Source organism: Mastigoproctus giganteus, chromosome 9, assembly GCF_048544385.1.
Source record: "Mastigoproctus giganteus isolate SK-2022 chromosome 9, ASM4854438v1, whole genome shotgun sequence".
In the NCBI taxonomy this organism is placed as follows: domain Eukaryota; kingdom Metazoa; phylum Arthropoda; class Arachnida; order Uropygi; family Thelyphonidae; genus Mastigoproctus; species Mastigoproctus giganteus.
The window spans coordinates 199,162,651-199,178,133 of record NC_143583.1 but is presented as its reverse complement, the minus strand read 5'-3'; the positions used below and the strand labels follow the sequence as shown (position 1 = coordinate 199,178,133).

The following is a 15,483-nucleotide window of genomic DNA, read 5'->3' as shown; positions in this document are numbered from 1 at the left end:
TGTACATTGTAGTGACGTTTCTGGTATCTTCATCATCAGCCATTTTCAATCCACTGCAGGATGAAGGCCTCTCCAGCAACTTTCCAGTTCCTTCTGTTTTGAGCACTGGCCATCCATTTACTACTCAAAAACTCATGAATTTCATCTATCCATCTCCGCCTTTGTCTTCCACGTTTTCTTCTAGCTCCTCTTGGGTACCATTCTGTTATTTTCTTAGTCCATCTGTCATCATGTCTTCGAGCTATGTGTCCTGCCCAAGACCATTTTAGTTCTTTAGTTTTGATAAGAATGTCCTTTACTTGAGTTTGCTGCCTAATCCATGTGTTTCTCTTCTTATCTAACAGTCTGATTCCCAATATAATTCGTTCCATTCTTCGCTGTGTAGTTCTCAGCTTCTCTTCCATTCTTTTGGTGAGTGCCCAAGTTTCACTTCCATAAGTCATGGTGGGGAGTATACATTGATTCATTATTTTACGTTTCAGACAAACTGGGATATTGCTCTTCAGTATGTGACTATATTTCCTGAATGCTATCCATCCAAAATTTATTCTTCTCTTGACTTCCAGCCATTTATCATTATTACAGCTAATAACTTGTCCCAGATAAGTATATGACTCCACCTTTTCAATTACTGCTCCTTCAATCATTATATCCCTTTCTGTGGCATACTTGTTCATCATTACTTTTGTTTTAGCCATATTCATCTTTAGTCCAAAATCCTTACTAACTGTGCATAACTGATTAAGATTTTCCTCTAATTCTTTGGGATCGTGGCTTATGACCACAATGTCATCTGCAAATCGTAAATGGTTTAGGTACTCTCCATTCACATTGACTCCTTTCTGCGACCAGTCTAATCTTCTGAAAGCTTCCTCAAGGGCAGCAGTAAACAGCTTCGGAGATATTGTGTCTCCTTGTCGAACTCCTTTCTCGATTTTAAATTTCTGCTGTCTTTGTCTGGTCTAATAAAGGATGTAGCACTCTCATATATTTTCTTCAAAATCATAATATATGGAGTATCTATGCCTTGTCTTTCCAGTGCCCGAAACATTGCCTTATGCTGTATGGAGTCAAATGCCTTTTCATAATCCACAAATGCCAGGCATAATGGTGTTTTATATTCATTTGCTTTCTCCATTAGCTGTGATATTACGTGAAGGTGATCCATAGTTGAGAATCCTGTCCTAAAGCCAGCTTGCTCTTTCGGTTGATTCTCATCAAGTATTCTTTCTAATCTGTTAGTAATGACCCTTGTGAACAACTTGTAGATATGGGATAACAAGCTAATTGGTCTATAATTTCCAATTTCTGATTTATCTCCTTTCTTATGCAGCAAAACTATGATTGCATTATTCCACTGCTTAGGCATCACACCTTTTCTAATGCACTTTGTGAAGAGCCTTGCCAGTTTTTGTGTTATGTCTCTTCCTCCCAATTTTAACAACGCTACAGTAACTTCATCTTCCCCCGGGGCTTTCCGATTCTTCATTTTCTTCAATGCGTGTTCTACCTCATCAGGAAGAATATCGGGTATGTCGTATGTGTTGCTACTTTGCAATCCATCTTCCCCACTACTGGCATCATTCCCTCGCTCCTTGTATAATTCTCTATAGTAGTCTTCTGCTATTTGAATTATGCCTTCTCTGCTGTTTATAAGTACACCATCGCTATTCTTCAGTTTCAGTATCATTTGTCTTTCTGTATTACTGCTCATGGCTGCTGATTTAAATCCTTTGTTTTCCCTTAATGCTTGTTCTACTTTTCTTGTGTTAAATATTCTTATGTCCTCTCTGAGTCTCTTTCTAATGGCTTTGCATAACTCAGTATACTCAATTTTCTCCCTGTCAGTGTTTTTCTTGCTCTTCATTTGTTGTCTTTGGTTCATCATGACAAGTGTTTCTTGACTAATTTTTTCTTCTTTGGATTTCTGTTTCCCTATAGGTTTCTTGGGCTTTATCACTTTCAGAAAGTTGTAATATTCCTCGTCGATATGGTCCTGAGCAGTCTGCAGAAGCTCAAACTTGTTCTTAAGTTCCAGTACATACTGCTTTTTCTCCTCCTCTGTTATTTCAAAGACCTTTGTATTATTTACTCGAGTCAGTTTTTTCCTTTCCTTTCCTACATCTATATCAAATGTACATCTTACCATTCTGTGATCACTTCCAACATTTACCTTATTCAGGACGGTAACATCATTCACAATATATCTTCTGTTAGTGAGGATGAAGTCGATTTCATTAGTTGTTAATCCATTTGGACTCTTCCATGTCCACTTTCTGTTAACCCTTTTCTTGAAAAAAGTGTTCATTACTGACATTCCTTGAGATTCTGCAAATTCCACAAGTCTTTCACCTCTTTTATTTCTTTCACCAATTCCAAAATTTCCTATAGTTCCTCTTTCTGCGCTGTTTTGCCTTTTTCCAACCTTAGCATTAGTCCCCCATAATAATAGTGTAGTGGGTTTTCTGCTCATCTAGAAGACTCTCAATTTCAGTGTACATTTCTTCAACCTCTTCATCATCATGGCTCGATGTTGGTGCATAAATCATTATAATCTTTAGCTTGTACCTCTTAGAAATCTTGAGTATTAGTCTTGACACCCTTGGTGATGTACTTTTGAATTCCAAAATGTTGTTTTTAAAATCTTTATGGACCAGAAACCCAACTCCACCTTCACTCCTTTCACTGTTTCCATTGGTGTACAGCAAGATTTCCACTTGATAAACTTATAAGTGATTCATTTTTTCTTCTTGTTTCAGCCAAACCGATGATATTCCAATTCACATTTTCTAATTCCTTTTCCAGCTCTAATATCCTGTCTTCACCGATGAATGATCGTATGTTATAACAGGCCAAGTTCAATTTCCGTGCATGGCAGCCTGGTCGTACCCAGAGATTCTTAGCACCCTCTGCTTCCACTCTGATCCTCTCGCTGCCGTAAGAGGGAGAGTGAAAGCTGCTGGGGACTGAGGGCCATTTGTATTGTTGTGCCCTCATTGCTGGAGGGTTTGGTCTTTTCCTCTTCACGCTGACCAGGTGTCTTGAAGAGAACCACTCTGCACGTTCGTTGCCACCTAAGTGACGTAACAGGGCTTACCATCGAGAAGGTGTGCATGAATGGATTTTAGGGAGGCAGGCCAACCGGACTTCTCCTAAATCTTCTGTAATAGAGAGATATTGGATCCATCAGTGTTTTACGCTGAGTGTCTGATAACACACAGGATACCTGTTCCCCTCTAAGCCCCTCTATCTTACGAATACCCATCACCAGACCATGGTGTTGGGGTAACAGAAAATAGAAAAGGTTACAAATTTTGAATATATTTTAGAATATTACAATTACAGTTACCACCATCAATATTACGATTTGCAAATGACAATTTTAAAGTATTAAGTTTTGAATTACAGTTACAGTAGAAAACAGAATCATAAGGTAAATACAAAGAGATTAAATTCTTACCTGCTGACAGGCTCCTTTTGCCAATGCCCCCAGAAACCTGATGTGCATACAGGCAAGAGGTGCTTCCAGCAGTTAATTTATAGGTGAGTGATTAACTCCATTAGCCAATAGGATAGTGCCAAGTTTTTATCTTGGATTCGGGGTTCTTGTGTAGAGGGAGCCCGGGGTGGCATTTACTCCCAACTCTGGACATCAAGGTTGGTGTGCAGGGTGATTCAGTTGGACTGAAGGGAGTTGTATCTGGCTTATTTTCTTTTCTTGATTTCGCTGTTTCCTATTGTTTCCTGAAGTTCCTAACATTTTTATGAAAATGTTCAGGCAATGTATAACATATGATAAAAATATTTTATCATATGATAACATTTTGCCGTTACATGTGCATGACCGTGCCACCAGCTTTTGTTGGGGTGATACTGCCATCCTTCTTCCTGGCAATTACTATCAGTCAACTTTTTAAAATCTGTTAAATCTGTTAAGTCACAGGGCTTGCCATATCTACCATTGGAATTCTAGTGTAAATGGTACTGGATTAATGCATAAGGGGCTCACATCTGGTGAGTAAGGGCTTGGCACACCCAGGATCCTGAGCTGGATATCCTCATTCTTCTCTTTCTTGGTGATTCCCTTCTACTTCTCTCTCTTTCTCTTAGGGTAACTCGGGATTTTTTTTTTTTTGGCTTGTGCAGCATAAGCCTCAGGCTTCCTTGCACCATATAGCTAATAATAATAAAGCTTTAAACAGGGTGGCACTTGTAGCAGCGAATTCATATATTTGCAAGTAGTTCCCATTAAATTACCAACATATATATATTAGGCATCAACAGAGCTAATCACAGAAATATTAACTTAGTTTTAATGCCATAGCCGTTATGATAATTCTTTTGCATACTCATAATGGACACCTGTTAATAATAAATGAAATAAATTATCTTTATTGAATGCACCACGGCCTAGAAGTAACAGATCAAAGTATGATGCATAAAATGTTCATCACGGCAGTAAAGGGGCTAATAGTAAACTTAGTATGACAGGTATATATAATAAAATAATTGTATTAACGTAGTGATAATTTGTATGCAGATGGGTCTCATCAACTGCTGCAATACCACCACTTTGCTTATAGTGGTGAAGCCCATGTTTTGTCTCTAGAGCAAAGTTTATGGCAATTCTTCTCCCCCCTCCATCTCCTTCAACCCATGCACAGTACTAGTACTAATACTAATTAGTACAGCTACTAATATTAATATAAAATAATATTAATAATACAATAGCACAATACAAGGGTGGCAACCTGCAGCATGCATATCACTCGTGGCCTTCATGAAAAAAAATATATTTTTAATAATAATAAAAAAAATAAAATAACATTAAAAAATATATAGCTGATTTGAAAAATCAAAAATGAAGCTGAAATAGCTGCTGTATTCTGCTGTATGGGGGTCACCTTTAATAGCAAAATTAAAACTGTAATCGAGGCTAGCGAGGCTAGTTCGTTGGGGAAAAGGGGTATGATGAAATGTTTACTGTGGAAGATTTGGGGGGGGAGAGGTTTCTGTGTGAGGGTTCTCCATTTCCTGTTATGCCTAAGTTCGATGTCTTTAATAGCACTGTTATACGTATTTCATTATATGTCATAAAATCTACCCAGGATTGTGGTGTCATATTTCTTTTTAGGCAAAATCTTAATCGGTGTATTTGGGATAGTAAGTAATATTTTTCACTTACTATCCCAAAAGATAGTAAGCTCATTATTTCGCTTACTATCCTTAAGTGATAGTAAGCTCATTATTTAATTCATACAAAGACACACAAAAATATCATATTAGCGATATGAACTATATTATTTACCTAATAAAATGTCAACCTAACTGCAATGCATGTTACATTGGTAGCACAACTTCAAAATATGGTTCTATTAAAACATCAAACACGCGGATACTATCACTATAACATCTTTAGGACAGGTCAAACCAACACAGAACTAGCATCACATGTTCAATCTCACAATCACACTCCCTTAGTAGATTCAGCCATTCCCATTATCAAATTAAAATCCAGTTTTAAAATTTTCCAATATGAAACTTTAGTTATAGAATGGTTCTGTCGCCATTCCAATCTCCAAGTATTAAATACCAAACTACCTAAAAAAATTGAATGGCAAATGCCTAAAAAACGGTATTCACCTTGTATAAATCTGCAATAAATTTATTGATAAATGGTGGCTGAATTTAGTTTGGAAGAAGCATTAAAAAGAATGGGGTAAAAATATTTTTAAACAAATTTTAAAATGAGCGCAAGGAAGTAGAAGTGCAGATCTCCAATCCTTGGTTGTCATTAAAGGTTGAAGGACGCGAATGAAAGAATGAAATAAAAGAGAAGACCGGTGATGCCAATAGTCGTTGCGAGAGACTTTCGTTAAATGAACCGTCATCAGTTGGCAAATGGAAGAGAAGTGAGCGCGTGTTTTATTTAAAGTTGGTCTATACTCTCGTGATGCTCTTTTTGATACGTGGGAACTTTAGCTGCGAAAGGTTCCAAGCCGGTGAGAGGTTGAAGGGAAGTTTTGCGTTAATAATATTGAGATCGGAATGGTGTCGGATTATTAACGCAAAACTTCCCTTCAACCTCTCACCGGCTTGAAACCTTTCGCAGCTAAAGTTCCCACGTGTCAAAAAGAGCATCACGAGAGTATAGACCAACTTTAAATAAAACACGCGCTCACTTCTCTTCCATTTGCCAACTGATGACGGTTCATTTAACGAAAATCTCTCGCAACGACTATTGGCACCACCGGTCTTCTCTTTTATTTCATTCTTTCATTCGCGTCCTTCAACCTTTAATGACAACCAAGGATTGGAGATCTGCACTTCTACTTCCTTGCGCTCATTTTAAAATTTGTTTAAAAATATTTTTACCCCATTCTTTTTAATGCTTCTTCCAAACTAAATTCAGCCACCATTTATCAATAAATTTATTGCAGATTTATACAAGGTGAGTACCGTTTTTTAGGCATTTGCCATTCAATTTTTTTAGTCAGTTTGTTACAGTATTATAAGACTACTATAATTTCACTATACCAAACTACCTTACAACATCGCACTGGCTTGGAATCTCATGCACCTGAGATTTCCACATGTAACCAGGAGCATCACGGGAACTGAGGTTTCTTAAATACATGTGTTTACTCTCAACCCATCATTGCCAACTGAAGGCGTGGATAACGAAAGCCACTTGTTATGGCTATTGGCCTCCAGTGTTAACCATTTATTTTCAAATTTAATATTGACAAACCAAGGACGAAGACGTGCACTTCTACTTCCTTGCACATATTTTAACTTCTGTTTTTTAAAAACCCCAACTTACTTACTCCCAATTTATATTAAAATTATTATCCACCCTATTCAAACATTAATTGCAGATTATAAAAAAAGGCGAGTACCATAATAAATTAAACTATGCTATCATATTAAGTATCATTAATAAATATTGAAAACAACAATGGGCTGAGCACTGAACCCTGGGAACTCCACTAATAACATTTGTCCAAGAAGAGCAGTGCCCATAAATAACAACTCTGTCTTCTTCCACTCAGCTATCCATTTATTATAGCAGTAACTTGCTCTTAATACCACACAGCTCCAATTTGAACAGCATCTTTAATCTTTTATGTGCAATGATAAAAAGCTTTTCTGAAATCTTGTTGCTTTGCTCTATGTGCTTATTTTTTGTTTTTTGCATCCAGTTCTTTTGTCACTTGGTCATAGTATCCACTCAGTTTGGGTGACTGTCCAGGTGGTCCAGCATTGCTTCTTTAACTAGTGACTCCACTATTTTTCCAGGAACAGAAGTCAAGTTAGCTGGTATGTAAATACTCATGTCACCCTTTTATTCCCCCCCCCCCATTGTTAATTGGGAATATATTTACATATTTTACCCCAGTGGCTCACATCTGGTGAGTATGGGCTTGGCAAACCCAGAGTCCTGAGCGGGATATCATCATTCTTCTCTTTCTTGCTTTCTTAGTGATTCCCTTCTCTCTCTCTCTCTCTCTCTCTCTCAGGTTAACGCTGGAATTGATTTTTTTATTTTTTGGCTGGTGCAGCATGAGCTTCAGGCTTCCTTGCACCATATGACTAATAATAATCATAATAATAAATAATATCTCTAGCCTATAGACACTTCCCCTGAATCTATATTCCCCTGAATCAATACCCTCATAACTATGGCTAGAGTTGCCTCCCTTAATATTTTTTTTATGAAAACCCCAAACACGAGAGTTATTAGAACCTATAATACTTAGTACCGTGTGTGGGTTGGAGGTTGAGAAGACAAAAGAAGATATTTGTTGACATTGGACTTGAACTTCTGTAGACTGTAATTTTCAGGAAATACGCATGAAGGAAGGTTGTTCCAGAAAACGGTAGTTGAATGAATAAACGAGGAAGATGAAAAGTTGGTTCTGTGAGTTTGAAGTTGGGCGGTAAATGGATGTTCGCTGGTGGTGGCACGTGTTCGGCATGTCTTGAAAGAGAGAGTGGGAATTATAGAAGCCAATTCAGAACAGTGCCCATGGAAGTAACTGTAGAAAAGACATGCAGCAGAAACAGTATGTCTATGAGACAGCGAATGGAGAGACTCTGTTAGAGAGGAGTCATTAATTAACCTAACTGCCCTCTTCTGAATGGAATCTAGAAGCCTGAGAGAGGTTTTGGGGGCACCACCCCAGATGTGGGAACAATATTCCACGGTAGGGCAGATTTGTGATTCGTACAGAGTGAACAGCTGTTTGGAAAAAAAAATAATGCCGAGAGTGAAAAAGAAAACCAAATTTTTTAGATGCAGAGGAAGCAATATTTGTAATGTGCTTGTGCCAAGAGAGATTAGAAGTCAGGGTAATCTCCAAAAGAGAGATATCTTGCCTAGAAATCTGAGTGTCACCAAAGATAAACGTAGGAGCAGAAGAATCCTTTTTGTGAGATTTAAGACAAAACAGTTTTAGAAGGATTTAAATCAACTAAGTTGTGTTTGCCCCACTGGAGAATTACCTGCAGATTGGCATTTAACGAATTGGTAGCGGATATTCGAGAAGTTCAAGCTGATTGAGCAGGGCAAGGTTTCTCAAAATGGAAAGTGGAATGCAATGTGCTATCATTGGCAAAACTCTGGATAGGATTTCCAGTCAATGGAAGAAGGCCATTAATATACAAGAGGAAAAGAGTGGGGGGAAGAACTGAACCTTAGGGGACACCAGCATTAGTGGAGAAGTTAGAAGACAGAGTGCCATCTACCATCACCCTCAGTGAGCGATCAGGGAGAAAACTGGATAACCAATTACAAAAAACAGTTGGCAAACCATAAGATGGAAGCTTGTTTAGAAGACCTTTATGCCAAACACGATCAAAAGCCTTTGAAATGTCAAGAGCAACTGCTTGTGTTACATCCGAACTTTTCCATTGAATCAGTCCATAAAATGGCTAACATACGCCAGAATGTAACCAGTGGATTGACAGTGACGGAATCAATACTGGCGATCGTTGATAAGGCGGAAGGTTTCTAGGTAGTTTAAGAGTTAGCAGTTAATTGATTTCTCCATTACTTTAGAAAGAGTAGAAGTAATTGTAATTGGACAATAATTGGATGGGAGTAATTTGTCACCCTTTATAGGAACTGGCTGGATATGAGCAAATTTATAAGCAGAAGGAAAAACACTTCCTTTGGAATAAGAAAGTGAAAAATGGCAGCAAAGAACAGCGGTAAGTTCAGGAGCACAGGTTTTGAGAACAATTGGAGAAATACCATCAGGACCTCGAGCTTTATTATCATCAAGATTCGTCAAAATCCTTCTGACATCCTTTTGATGGAAGACCACAGGAGGCATTGAATGGAGCTTGTTGGGAATCGTGGGAGGTGTTTTACCAAGATCATTAATACATGAGTTGGAAGAAAAATGGAATTCTAGCAGATCAGCTTTATCATTGGCTGAAGTGACAACAGAACCATCTGGTTTTGACAGAGGTGGGAGCAGGGATGGGCAAAAGTTGCGGCCAATAGCTTTGGCAAGAGACCAGAGTGCTTGGCTACCATTAGGGCAAGAAGCAAGTTTTCTACTCTTAACCTGTTCAAAATCTAGTTTGGACTGATTAATAATTGCTTTACAATTGTTGCAAGCTTTGGTGTAGGCAGATGAAACTGAAGAATTGGAAACAAAAGCATTGTTTCCAATTCTTCAGTTTCATTTTCTGCCAATTACAATATGCAATGCTCTTCTCTTGAACAGCCTTAGCACATTTATTGGAAAACCAAGGTTTAGATAAAGGACGAGATTTTAAAGTGGAGTGTTGGAATAAAGGATTTCATTCCTACAAGAATAATTTCACTGACACAATCTGAGCAAACATTCACATCACAAACTTTGAAACAGTAATCTGACGAAGGAAAAGAAGAAAAGAAATCTCGCAGGTCATCCCATTTTGTATTCTTGTAATGCCAAAGAATATGAGGTTGGGAATAGCCATGAGATAAAGGCTCCATTGGAGAAGAGACAATCACGAAGTTGTGATCTGAGGTGCCTAAAGGACCACTCACTTCAACCATGTACTTAAATGGGTTGTTTGTGAGAAAACGATCATGTTGGCTTTATGGTTAGGATTGTCCGGGATTTTTGTAGGTAAATGAACAATCTGTGCAAGGTCATTAGTAATTGCAAAAGCCTCAGCATCTCGACCATCTGGGTCAGTGTGACTTGAAAATGGAAGCCAGCTGGAGTTGTGAATATTAAAATCACCAAGGAAAATTACCTCACTGTTAGGAAAGTTGGACTGGAGAAAGTCAAGTTGCAAAGAGAGAAATTCAAAGAGCTCCAAGTGATTAGAGGAGTTGGGAGAATGGTAGAGACAGTAGATGAATTTTGACAGAATGAAGTAGAGAGATTTTAAGCCAGAGAAGATCGAAAAGAGGAGATTCCAAATTACCAAGTCTATTACTGCGAATATCGGAACAGACATATGCACAAGTACCACTTTTGAGGCGAATGGAGTCATACAGCGAATAATTTGGGCAACTGAGATGAGCAGTAGTTGAATCAACTGATAACTGAGATCCTGTCAGAAAAAGTACATGGGGTTTGTCAGACTGCAAATGGAAATGGACATCGTTGAGATTAGAATTGAGACCACGTATATTTGTGAAATGAGCTAGGAAGTGTTTGGGAGTTTAGATCTTTTTGCAGATAAGCTTACTCTATTAGTTTGACAATTCATGGTGTATTCAATAGTAAGAAAAAGTGTGGGGTGGACATGCTGTATGAGGTAATGAAATTTTTGGATAATTCATACACATGGTAAGTATAATGTGGCCTCGATAATTTCCCCGCATACACACTAATCAGACTCACACCAGTCACTGTCTGGCAGAGTAGAGGTTGTAAGATTATACACTAGCTGATCCAGAAGCCTCCTAAAGAGTTACCAATAGGTTCGGTCCAATGTACAACTAGCAGCCGGCCTGTGAACACTGTATTAGAGCTGTACCCTCAAAATATAATGAAAATTGGACCTCGCAATGATGTTCATCATAATCTCAAAAGCCATCAGTTATACTGCATGATGGAAGAGATGGGAAAGGGTTGACCGGAACTTAGCTCTAGAGAGGAAACATGGGTTCTACACACCACTTCAAGCCTCCAATAACCAAAGTGGTGGTATTGCACCGGTTTTTGAGAGTCATCTACCACCTAGTATTGCCTGGTGACACGGAGGGGCGGCATTGCCCCATGTGGTGTGGATGCAACCTCAAGGACCCCTTAATATAATTGGTGCGATTCTTACATTTAGTGTCAACTATTTTTCTTCCACTTTCTCCTCAGTTATATTTCTTTCCCACCTTCTCAATTATCACAAAATCATTCAGCTCCCTGTTCGAATTTGATACACTACTAGCATCCCCTTTCCTAAAGGACATTCTTATCAAAACTAAAGAACTAAAATGGTCTTGGGCTGGATGCATAGCTCGAAGACAGATGGACTAAGGAAATAACAGAATTGTACCAAAGAGGAGTTAGAAGAAAACCTCGAAGACAATGACGAAGATGGACATATGAAATTCATAAGTTAGTGGGTAGTAGATGGATATCCATTGCACAAAACAGAAGGAACTGGAAAGTTGCCGGAGAGGCCTTCATCCTGCAGTGGATTGAAAATGGCTGATGATGATTGTAGTGGTGTGAGTCCACTGGTGCCAAATTTTTTTATATATTTATTTCTTTAATTTTTGCTGGTACCCAGGACTGGGCAGCCTGGGTATGGGATTTTGCTGGCATCCACAGGTATAGCACTACCTCTTGTGGATGTGGGATTTGGTGCATTGCACACACAGTGGGAAAAGGTCCGTAGTTAAGATAGTGCAGTATTCAGGACTGGGCAACCTGAGTACCGGTTTAATGCATCCACTGTTTTGCACTACCTCCAGTGGATGCGATAAAATACAGGAAACAGGTCCGGCTCCAGGTGCAAGGACAGGTACTGGGGAGCAGTTGTTCACGTGATAACTGCTCCCTGGTGGCAAAGAGGCCTGACACTCGCAACACAAACTACAGAACATTCACGCACACTACATATAATTCATTAACCACACGTCAGGCCTGTTTTACAGAGTTTCTGTATTTCATCACAGAGACACTAGGTGGAGATAGACATTAGTCGGGGAGCACTCCACCCTGAAATAAAGGTACACATACATAAATATCGTTTCTGGGAGTCGGGGGTAGGAAACCAGGTGTTCCTTGCCTCCTGGATGCAAAGTTGCCAGGTGCCGGCACTCAACACTAAACAGAACCCACATTCTATACATGCCTACACTTACACACACTTGCCGACCTTGGCAAATGCCTTGTCAGATGCATCAGCAGCATATAGGGGGAACCCTGGAGACTGCCTATAATACAAGAATACTTTGTTCTTTCTGTACATATTTACTTCCTCACTTTCAAATTCTGTGTCTCTTATATCTGTGAACCATGTCTCTATATCCCTATATGTTCCTTGCATTGGTGTTAATTGAAGTATACCTATACCTGTTTTTACTCCTAGTAAACCTAATGGGGTTCATATATTTTCTTGTTCCATGAAGACCCCAGCAGACCTTCAAATCTTCAACACCTCATTTTTCAGGCTGCTACACGTTCCAGCAGAAGCAATGCAAGAATCATTTACATCTCTGCATGCTGCTGCTTTTAATCTATTAGTCAGCATATTCCCTCCACTAGCTAGCATTTTGCCGACCCACTTAACACTACCTTAATAGCATCAGCAAATAATCTTGCACCTCTTCTATTTAATTTATCCCATTCCTCTAAAAACAGTCCCTCCTGTTAACAAGCATATACCACACCGAGAAGAATTCTTCCTCATGAGTCTTGCACAGTCTCTCCTGGACTGAAAAGACTGACGGGGCTCTCATCACTTACTCCTTCCTATTGTGTGTTAGCAAGGTTACTAACAAACAGTAGGAACACTTTCAGTCCTAACTTGTGACTTTTTTTTTCTAAATCCTTAGTTCATCTGCCGTTGCAGATGAACTCAACACTTATTTTGCATCGATATTTACAAATGAAAAACCTTTTGTGGCAATGGGAAATTATGGGAGCGAAGTTAAAAAACATGTAATTAATGATAGTGAAATTTCGCAAGATTATTTAATGAAAAAACTTTCGAGCCTACAGACCAGTAAGGCTCCTGGAGTTGATGGAATATACCCTATAATCTTAAAAGAGGCGGCAAGCGAGTGCATTGAACCATTGAGGCTAATTATGCGAGCATCACTGGACTCTGGGGAGATTCCCTTGGATTGGAAAAGTGCCAATGTATCTCCCATACATAAGGGTGGCTCTAAAAGTGAAGTTGGAAATTATCGACCTGTCAGTCTGACTTCAGTAATAGGGAAAATCATGGAAGCAATGATCAAGGGTGGAATTCAGGATCACTTATATCGAATTGAAATTCTCAAGGATTCTCAGCATGGTTTTGTAAAGGGAAAATCATGTTTAACAAATCTGGTTTGCTATTTCGAAAGGGTCACTCACGAGCTGGATTTAGGGAATAATTTTGACATTGTTTATTTAGATTTCAGCAAAGCTTTTGACTCAGTCCCACATGAGCGGTTGCTTTATAAGCTGGAACAGGTTGGAATCACTAGGAAAATCCTTAGCTGGATAGAAGGATGGCTTCAGGGCAGGAGGCAGAGGGTTGTGATAAATGGCTATTCCTCAGATTGGGTTGATGTAAGAAGTGGGGTTCCCCAAGGATCAGTATTAGGACCATTGTTGTTTTTAATTTTCATAAACGACATTGATGAAGGGATAGAGGGCGTGATGTCTAAATTTGCAGTTAATGATCACTATCAAGCTGAGCTTCTTCAGAGAGACCTAGATAGACTTCAGGAATGGTCAGAAAAATGGCAGCTATGCTTTAATCCAACAAAGTGTAAGGTATTACACCTGGGAAACAGTAATCCCAAAATAACTTTTTCACACTTGGTGGAGTTCAACTAAACCCAGTACTGGAGGAAAGGGACTTGGATGTTACGATACGGTCAGACATGAAATTCTCTGAGCATTGTAAACAGGTGGTTGCAAGGAAGGCCCATGGTGTCCTATCGATGATCTATCGAACTTTTGCAAGTAGAGATAGGGACGTGATAATCCCATTATATAAGGCTTACGTTAGACCACACTTGGAATACTGTGTTCAAGTATGGAGACCGCACCTAAAGAAAAACATTGATCTTCTTGAAAGGGTGCAAAGATGGGTAACTCGCCTGGTGAGATCGGCAAAAGGGCGTCCTTATGAAGAAAGACTTCGAATATGTGGGTTGCAGAGTTTGGAAACTAGATACCTTAGAGGAGATTTGATTGAGGTGTTTAAGGCTCTGAGAGGCATCAGTAAAATGAATGAGGACAAATTTTTCAAGATTATAAATGATGCTAGAACTAGGGGACATAAATTCAAGTTACAGGGGGGAAATGTTTAGATTGGACTGCAGGAAGTTTTATTTTAGCCAGCGAGTTATAAATTACTGGAATAAGTTGCCTTCATGGGTGGTAGAGGCCGACAGTTTGGGGAAATTCAAAGGGCATAGGATGATAGGTTTAATTTCCTTTTCTTTATTAATTATTATTATCTATTTATTTTATTTATTTATTTATTTTTTTGTTTTGTTTTTATCATTGTTTTGTTCGGATATTTTTTTTTTTTTTTTTTTGCTGGTGCAGCATAAGCCATAGGCTTTCTTGCACTGTGCAACCATTGCTGATACTAATACTAATCTCCTACTTTTTAATATTATTTTACCAAATGTGTACAGCAATATCACCTTTTGTGCCTTTAAAAGATGATTGTAACTCTGAATCATCATCATCTTTAGCAACAGGCAGATATACTCTATCCTATTCCACCTGACCTTTTTGTCCTTCTTGGATTTCTGCTGCAGAGGATGTCATTGTGTTGTCTGCTGGAGCATGAGCTTAAACGTTTAGCTGGACAGTTGAGTGCTTGCTGTGTTCCTCTCTTGTTATTCAAAGACGTCAACCCTCAACTCAATCCTTATATCAACCTTTACAACTTCATTACCTACCTATTTATATGTTTTCAGAATTTATCTGAGTAAATGTGCATTATTTCTATGTTGGAATAAAACTTGGAACTTTCTATAAACATATGGGAATTTTCAATATGATATTTGCTGCTGTAATGTCTGCATATATGTAATCTTTATAGTACACACACAGGTGCCTCCGTAGCCAGGTGGGAAGGAGCAGCAGTGCATAGCACACGCTTCTTGATTAAACTGGGGTTCGGGCCCGTCATCACCAAATACGGAGGATGCGGAAAAGTTAGGGAATGACCACCGCATATCCCGGAGCAATATGGCCTTAGTTGCTAATGCTCCTAAAAAAAAAAATAATAATAATACACACACACATGGAGTGAAAAGTCTGTTGGCATATGAAAATTTTAGTAAGTAATTTA

At 38.8% G+C, this 15,483-nt stretch overlaps 1 protein-coding gene across 2 annotated transcripts in view; it reads left to right on the top strand.

Annotated features, from left to right (window-relative positions):
- Positions 1-15,483, top strand: part of Cse1 (chromosome segregation 1) — a 441,978-nt gene that overhangs the window by 153,843 nt on the left and 272,652 nt on the right. The gene's annotated exons all lie outside the window — the stretch shown is intronic.